General features: G+C 54.8%; 1 protein-coding gene across 3 annotated transcripts in view; it reads left to right on the forward strand.

The window, feature by feature from the left end:
* CRY2 (cryptochrome circadian regulator 2) overlaps positions 1–2,535 on the forward strand; it is a 25,808-nt gene extending 23,273 nt beyond the window's left edge. For all 3 annotated transcript variants that reach the window (XM_054199630.1, XM_054199629.1, XM_054199631.1), the window contains one exon: positions 496–2,535. The gene's annotated coding sequence lies outside the window, so the exon portion shown is untranslated. The remainder of the gene's footprint in view (positions 1–495) is intronic.
* The last annotated feature ends 5,806 nt before the right edge of the window (positions 2,536–8,341 follow it).

The following is an 8,341-nucleotide window of genomic DNA, read 5'->3' on the forward strand; positions in this document are numbered from 1 at the left end:
GAGCGGTACCCTGTTACTAGAACAATCACAGAGCACAGGTGTTCCTTGGTTTGCTCTAGTGAGGATGCTTCTCCTTCCGCAGAGTGGGTTTGCAGGCAGATTTGCAGATGTGGTGAGGGTATGGGCTGGAGGAGGGGAGAAAGCAGGTCCAGTCATCTGCCTGAAATGCTCCAGGTCCCAGGAGGGAAGGAGCTAGTCACACGTTGATAGGACAAGGGGTAATGGTTTTAAACTGAAAGCGGGGAGATTTAGATTAGATATCAGGAAGAAATTTTTACTGTGAAGGTGGTGAGGAAGTGTTCGAGACCAGGCTGGATGGGGCTTTGAGCAACCTGGTCTAGTGGGAGGTGTCCCTGCCCATGGCTGGGGGGTTGGAACTAGATCATCTTTTAAGGTCCCTTCTAACCCGAACCATTCTATGATTCTATATTCTGGCAGCTTTTCAGCACGAGGGGGAAGGTCATGGCAAATTCTCTCTTTTGCTTTCTCCTACAGCCAGCAACAAGCACCTTGCAAGTGAAGAGTGAGAGTGATGAAGAGGTGCCCAGAGGAGTAGGGACGGCTGCCACAGAGGGAATGGAACTTGTGATCTGCAGCAGAAAATCTGGGGTCTCATATAAATGTGTAATTCCAATAGCTGCCACAAAAGGGCACTGCATTACCTGTGCTTGGGAATATTTGGCTTTCTGGTCTCCAAAGAGCCAAATGTGTCGCTTCTCAGCCATGGCCAAAATCTGCCCACATTTAAGAGGGGCAAGAGGCTTCTATCAGCTTGTTCACTCCCATGTGTATCTTTCTTTTCTGACAATGGATCAGTGCATGTGACTTGATGCATTGAAGTAGGGAGCAGCAGCTATGCATCTCAGAGTAAACATCCTTTCTCATCACTAGTACTAGGCGGTGAGGTGTGCTGATTAATTAAAATTGTAGTAGGAATTGAGAAGGAAGCTGCTACGATGTCAAAAATAGAGTACCCGTCCTACAAGAGAACAGGAAAATCTCAGTATTTCTTTCGTTAGGCTAGACTGACGGGGATATAAATGCTTTCTGAGTAAATCAAGGTGGTAGTCACCTGGGATGGAAACAAAATGAAGGACAACTGTAGCACAAGAACAAAGAGATACAAGCTCTCTATACACTTAAAACTTTCCCTGCAGAAGAACCTCACTGCTGCAAGGTGAGCCATAGGGCTGTTGTCTGAAACAGGCAGCTTTAGAGCAGTTTGGCATGGGAAGGGAGGGACTCTGAGAGAAGGAGAAATTCTTCAGAGGATAAGATCATGCCTTGCTATGAGTAAAGCAGACTCCCAGAAGCTTGCTGGCCCAAATAATAAAGGAGCTACGCCTGGGCCCTGCACTCTGCAGCATTTCCTTCCCTGAGTGAGCACACTGTCAAATGGAGTGAGTGGTATCTGGTGTGTAGCCTGCGGAGTGCCTCATGCGGATAGGGGATGTATTTACACATCAGCTCCTTGAAGTGAGTCTTCCTTGGGCTTAGTCCGTTGTCCATTCTGTGTGGATGTTTGCTCTTTCCTGTATTGGCATCTGTGTTTCGAGTTTCTACACAGTGTACTCCTGTACCTGATATCCAGCACACTGCTCCTTCTTGCCATTTGCATTCACGCTGGTGCTTTGTAGTCTAGCAGGACAATTGTGTTACCGTCCTGGCTATTACACTCCTTGGCCTGCTCCCATTACTTGTCATTTCAACAAGGTGCTGGCAGGGCACCTCTTCTTGCCTTCCCACCCGAGAGGGCAAGGGAGGGTAGTACTATAGAAGAGTCTTTTATGGCGGTTTTCAAGAGGAATTAGATCAAGTAGCTAATCCTGTGCAACGGGCTGCTGTTGGCACTCTTTTCATTTGCTGTCCAAAACCTTTTATCCTCACCTGGCACGAATAGTGTGGGGCTAAATGTGAGCTTATGCAACTAACAGCTTGGGGAGCGCAGGAGGTGTCTCCCCCTCTGACTGGGATGATTTGATTGAGTTTTGGAGCCTGTGTTGGAACCCAGAGCAATGGGGCTGCGAATAGAAACTGACTGAAATGTATCTGGGAAACCTGGAGTGGTTGAACTGGGTCTGTGAGTTAATTTATTGAATAGCTAAATAACCTTTCCTTCCCACACCTCTCCCCGCGGCATTAACCCTAGATTCCTTTTCCCAATGGAATCCGTGGGGCAGACTGACCAAGTAAGCAAGAGTCACTTCTCCTGCCCTTACTTTTTTCTAAACTGCTATTCATAGAGTCTGCCTGGTGGATAACCCAGTAATCAACAGGTCTTGTCTCCTTCAGTCTGACCCAGACCTTACTCCCGCTGTCTTGAGGGTAGAAAGGTATAAAGGAGGAGAGACCTCCCCCCTGACACACACCCCCCCCCGCAATCTTCTGCTGCAGAGGTAAGAAAGGGGAAAGATGTGCACTTTGTACACTTAGGTTACAGAAATTGTGACTTCTGTCATTTGGAGAGTTTCATGCTTAGGCAATGGTCTGTAAATATGACTTTTTTTTATATATATAAATGTCTTTAACCCTCTCTTTGCTGTCATCCAGATTATTTCATTTGGTAAGTGGCATTTTTGGGAGTGTAGCTGTGGATCCTCTTTGCCAAGGGTGGGTGAGAAGCAAAAGCTCCTAAGTGATCTCTCAAAAGACTTCTTGGGTGGGGGGGAAATCACATGTGCAAGGCTGCTGTCAATGTCTGTGATGGGGATGGTGGCACCTGCAAGAGCTGCAGTTCAGGGAGTAGAACTGGGAAGGGCACAGGGAAATGCAAGGCCAGCCAAAGAGAAGGGAAGGACTTCCTGCAAGAAACCTGTTCCATAGGCTGGGATTCATCCACTGATACCTTTTCCCAGTTGAAATGATAAAGGTGGGTAAAACTGCGTGACGAAGTGGAGTATGTTCGATTAAACTACGAGATGGCATGTTCAACACCTGCACCTTCCTTGCATAGCTGTTTTTGTCACAAGCTCTTCCAAAGTTGTGGGTGCTAACAGTCTGAGTTCAGAAAAGCTTGACCAGTTCACATGGAAGGAAAAAGCCATCAACAGCCATTAGTGAAGATACCATCTTGGTTTCAGGAAGGAGCAGAGGATTGCTGGAGGCTGAGGTAACAAAGGAAGTATCCTGAAATGGGTGCCATTTTGGGGATTTCCATTTCCTGGGATAACGACTGTTTTCTGTGGGGTTTGGTGGCAATACCTGACCTGGTGCCAGCACCCCCAGAGCAGGCGCAGAGCAGGCTCTTTGCCAGGGCAGGGAGAACAGCTTGGGTTTGATGCTGTGAGAGCAGTGGCTTTCAGGGTGCTCCCCAGGGTAATGTGGAGGCTCCTTGTGACTGCGAGGGTGGGCGCTGGGGCAGAGGAGCGCTACAGAGCCATGAACAACGTGCACATTGTTCAGCGTGGGTCTTCTGTCAGTCACTGAGCCTTGTCTCTTGCAGTTCTTCAGCCAAGTCATGAACTGATACTAAATACACCATGACTTAGCAGTCTAGTAACTAGCTAGGGGACAGTTGGAGTAAGTTCTGCTCGTGCATTATGCCGTCTTCAGTGCTCCCAGTGTAGGCCCAGTTACTGGAACTTCTTTTGTCTTTGGAGAGTTACAGGAGGTACGTTATTTTCTTAGTAAGACTTCAGGAAGCGCAGGTGGCCATGCAGTTTCTCACTGGGGTTCAGCAACGGGGCTGATCTAGAGGAGCAGTGCTAGAGCCGCAGCCTCAGCCAGACGTGCAGATAGCACCAGCCCAGACACCAGCTGAGCGATTATTACAAAATATGCAGGCAAAGCCGAGATTTTCAAACAATTTTTAAACATTTTGCGTAAATAAGCTGTTAAAATTTGGAGCCTAATTTGACATGCGAAAGGCATTTTTTTGAAGATGCAAATTAGGGCGTTTCAAAGAGGTGCTGGCGATAAAAGGGCATGTCTGGCCTACGAGGAGGACAACGTGGGCAGTGCATTGGTTAGCCAAGTGAGGGTGCCGTCAGGGTTCAAGCGATTGCTGAGTTGTTCTCTTGGCTCTGGCATGGACTTTGTGGGCTTGAAGAAGTGACACTTCAGTGCTTGACACGGCTTTTACGTGACAAAAACCTTTTGAAAATTGCAGCCTGCACCTTAGAAGATGAAGAGACAGGATGACTGCAGACTCAGTCCGGCTTTCTTTACCCAGAGCGTAATAATGTAAATCAAACCTGGAGAGGTCAGGTTTGAGGCTCCTCCTCTGTGCTGGCCAGAACATCTGTTCTCCCTGTCAAAGGAATGATGGTGATGTGGCTGAGGATGGAAGCTGGCCAGCCTTGGATTTCTAGCAGAGAGCGATTGCCTGCTCCATGTGCTAGTGGTTGGGGAAGTTCCCTTCCCCCATGTCTCTTCCATCTGCACCTAGAAGGAGCTGGGGCGGCTTCAGGAGGGGCTGGCTGAAAGGTGTGAAAGTAGAAAACACACCTGGATATGCAGGGATGGGAGCCAGAGCCATGTCTACTGGGGCAGAAGGGAAACCAGAGCAGCGAGAAGGATGTCTGACGGAAGGAGAGCAGAGTGCTGGCCTGGTGTCCCAACTGCATCTCGAGGGAGAGGGAATACCTTGGGTTGGACCAGCTGGTTCAGCTGGGAGGGAGAAGCAGGAGAACCTCTCTCAGCACATACCCTTTCCTGAGGTTTAACTTAAGGTGACAACAGTTGCCCTGAAGTGAACCTGATGGTCAATTGGGCAATTCAAAAGAGGAAAAAAAGGCAGCAGATGCCTTATGAGCAGAGACACTGCCTAGGACAGAAGTGTAGGACACGTACATGCACATCCCTCTGGGAGCACTCTCCCAGAGGCCATGGGCTCTACCACGTGTATAAGGAGACAGATCTGACCAGCAGTAGCACAGACTGAAGGACCAAAGCGGGTCTGCTGCCAGGCTGCCCTGAGCCAGGGCTGGTGGGAAGGGCCTGACGACCAGGCCCGGGGGGGGGAGCTCTTGGTGCTTGGCTTCCCAGCATGAGCTGAGACCTGCTGGTGGTGATCTGGCTGCAGGAGGAGGAGAAGGAGGCAGCCTTACCTTCTGCCCCAGGTCAGCGGCCAAATCATAGCCATGCTGCAGAGGAATCGTGTTTTGGTAGTGGGGGGTTTTGTTTTAAGATGGAGTTGTGTCAAAGCCCCCCCCACACCCTGAGTGGAGGCTGGTGGGTCTCGCTGCGTGTGAGACAGTTCAGTCTATGTATCCAAACTGCGAAGGGGACACCTAGCCCCCCTCAGGAGGCTGCCCCAGGAGTACCTGTGCCTGGAGACCTGTGGGCGTGTGTTTGTTTCCACGCTGGACCAGGAGTAACATCCCTTTTGAGCTTGTCTGGCAGGAGATCAAGACTCCCGAGAGAGAGCAGGGCTGTGTGCCTCGGAGGGCTCTGCTTGCTCTTCTCTGGAGGAGCAGCTGACGTCCTGGGTCTTGGCCAAGAACTAATAACCACTGCCTCAATGACAGTCAGCTCCGTGGTTTGAGAAACGCTGATGGGATCTGTTGTATCTTTAAAGTTTGAACTGCTAAAGCAGTGCCACCCACCCCATCCAGGACTGTCACACACAGTAACCGGGAGCAGGGTGGGAATACAGAAAGTTATCCTGTTCAGCTACAGAAGTGGCCTTGGGACCTAAAAAGGATGTTGTCCAATTCTGTGCACAGCACAACCTTCATGGTTCTATGAGATAGCCTGCAAAGCACAAGGAGGAGAGGCAGGGGTGAGAAACCTGCTGCTCAGGCTGGTGGGGAAGGATAGGAGTGAAGAGCATCTACCTGCTCCCTGGGACGCAGCTGGATGCAAGAGTGGGTCTGCCCGTTCAGGGGAGAGACCTGCAACCTCTAGATAGTTGTTGGTTTTTTTCCCCTTTGTGCCTGTGGAAGGTGTATAAGCTTGTTTTGTTTTTGCATTTTTTTTTAATTCCCCTTGCTGTTCTTGCAGCCCTGGCAAGCTTCCATAGGGACAGGGTTTGTGCTGGGGCTGCCAGACCTGTTGCCAACCGAGCGCTGCAAACCTGCGATGGGTGGGAAAGCACAGATGGATTTTTAGCTGCTGCTCCTGCTGTCTCCAGGCACGTCCCTGCTGGGGAGGAGACCCTTGGAAGTGGCCCCGTGCGTTCGGCCCCTCGCCCTGAGACGCTGCGTGCCCGCTCTGCCGGCCCCGCTCCTGGGGTTGCTCCCCTAGCCCTGGGGGACCGAGCCCCGGGCAGGAGACCCCGGCCACCCCCCGCACCGAGGGCTCTGGGGCTGCTGCCGCCACATCTGCCTTGGGGGGCCGCTGCCTCCAGCTGCGGGCACAGCTGAGGGGGGTCGGTCCAGCTGCGGGCACATCTGCCCCACGGGGGCCGGCGTTTGGCAGGCCCCGGGCTGTGTGGCTGGGGACAGGGTGCGGGGCGTCGCCTCCAGCTGCGGCCGCATCTGTCCTGCAGCTGCCGCCGGGGGCGGCGGGAAGGAGCCCCCGGGCTGCGTCCCCCCACTTTCCCCCTCCCCACCCTCACCCCCGGCGGCAGGTATGGCCCTCCCCGCCGGCACCGCCAGCATCCCCCTCCCTCCATCCCTCCTTCCCTGCCTCCTTCCCTGCCTCCCTCCCTCCCGCCCGCCCTCCGCCTGCATGGAGAGAGCCACAGAATGGCGGAGCGAGAGAAAGGAGCCGCATCCCCGCCCGCCTCCTCTCCCTTCCTGGGGCTGCACCTCGCCTCGCCCCCCAATTTCAGGTACCGGCGGCCCCCCCTCCCCTCCTCCCCACCGGGACCCCCGCGGGGCTGCCCCTGCCCCCGCCTCGGGCAGCGCTCCCCATCTGCTGCAGCCACCCCCCCCCCCCGCCCCTCACCGCCGCGCCGGGCCCCCGCCTCGTCCAGCGCTTCTGCCTTCTCCCCGCGCATCCTTTCGGCCCCCCCTCCCCACATATTCCTTCTGCCGCCCCACCCCAGGCACCGATGAACCCCTACCCCACACATCACTCCAGCCCCCCCATCACTGCTTCAGCCCACCCACCCCATATGTTGCTTCAGCGCCCCCTCCCCCAAGCCCATGTTGGCCCTCACCCCATATACCATTTCAGCTCTCGCCAGCCCCCTGCTTGGCCCCCTCCAGCCCCACCAGCCTCCTTACCTGCCTTGTCTCTTCTCTAAACACCTCTTCCTCATGGAAAAAAAAAAGCTTCATCTCTTTCCCCACCCCCAGGAAAGCCTTTTTTCTAGCCCTTTCCTAGAAATCCCAGGTGCTCCCGTTTCCTTCCCACCCCTGTGAAACAGGAACCCCAAGTGAGAAGGTGGGAGAGTGCCAGAATTGATCCTCTCGGCAATACCAAGTGCTCCCATTGATTGGGACGCAGGGGGCTGTCTCTCCTCCAAAACCCAGCGAGGCTGCTCCTGGGGACTTCCCATGGCATGGGCCAGGCCAGGGATGGCCAGAGGTGCCAACGTGCGGGGTCCAGGGGCTTTGGAGCCTCCGGTGCCTCCTGAGGGCAGCTCTGGGACGGGGATGCGCTGGGTGGGTGAGGGACCCCTGCTACTGCCCATGGGTGCGGTGCCCGGCATTGCTTGCTTGCCATATGGGGGAGGCTCACTGCTTCTGGTGGCCGTGCCATCGTCAGCCATTGCTCTCTGCTGGCCTCTGGCACCCAGGGATGCTGGCTGAGAAGGGGGGAATCGTACCGGCGGCTTTGTGTGGTGAGATTTTGGGGAAGGAAAGAGGGGGGTGCTGGTCCACGCCTAGGGCCACGGCTGAGCTTGTGCCTACCTCTGGCAGGCCCCAGCCCCTGAGGCTTGGGGACCAGCGGGGACACCGGCAGGCGCAGTCGAGCTGTGGTGGTGTTCAGGCAATTTACCCCTGAAGGGCTCCTCGGCTCCCGGACCCCCTTTGCCAGGTGGCTCCCGGGCTTCAGCAGCCGCCTCCTATTGCAGCGCTGCCTGCGAGAGCTGCTGGGAGCTGCTGTTGCAACATGGCTGGGTAAACCCTGCAAATCGAGCGATTAAACGCTGCCTCTGGAAATGTCCACCGTGGAGAAGGGGCTTGGCCACCGAGCCGGGGGCTGGATGCTGAGCTGCCGAGCAGCTTCGGGCCCATGAGAGGGTCGTGCTCGCCACCCAGTGCTGTCCTGGATACTGCTGTTGTTCCCTGGGCACCCGCCTGCTCCCCAGCAAACAGCGATGTCCCAGGAGGGAGAACAAGGTGCTGCTTCGTGCTGTGCCTCACACCTTCGGAAAGGGATCCCAGCGTGCTGGCAGCCTGCCCCGGGGAAGAACCGACCTCCGTGGGGGTGGCCGTGCAGCCGGGCGGAGAGCTGGCAAGTTGGGGTCGGAGCAGGAGATCTTCCCTGGGCGCCGAGCTCGGGGTGT

Source organism: Rissa tridactyla, chromosome 4 (genome assembly GCF_028500815.1).
Source record: "Rissa tridactyla isolate bRisTri1 chromosome 4, bRisTri1.patW.cur.20221130, whole genome shotgun sequence".
Lineage (NCBI taxonomy): Eukaryota > Metazoa > Chordata > Aves > Charadriiformes > Laridae > Rissa > Rissa tridactyla.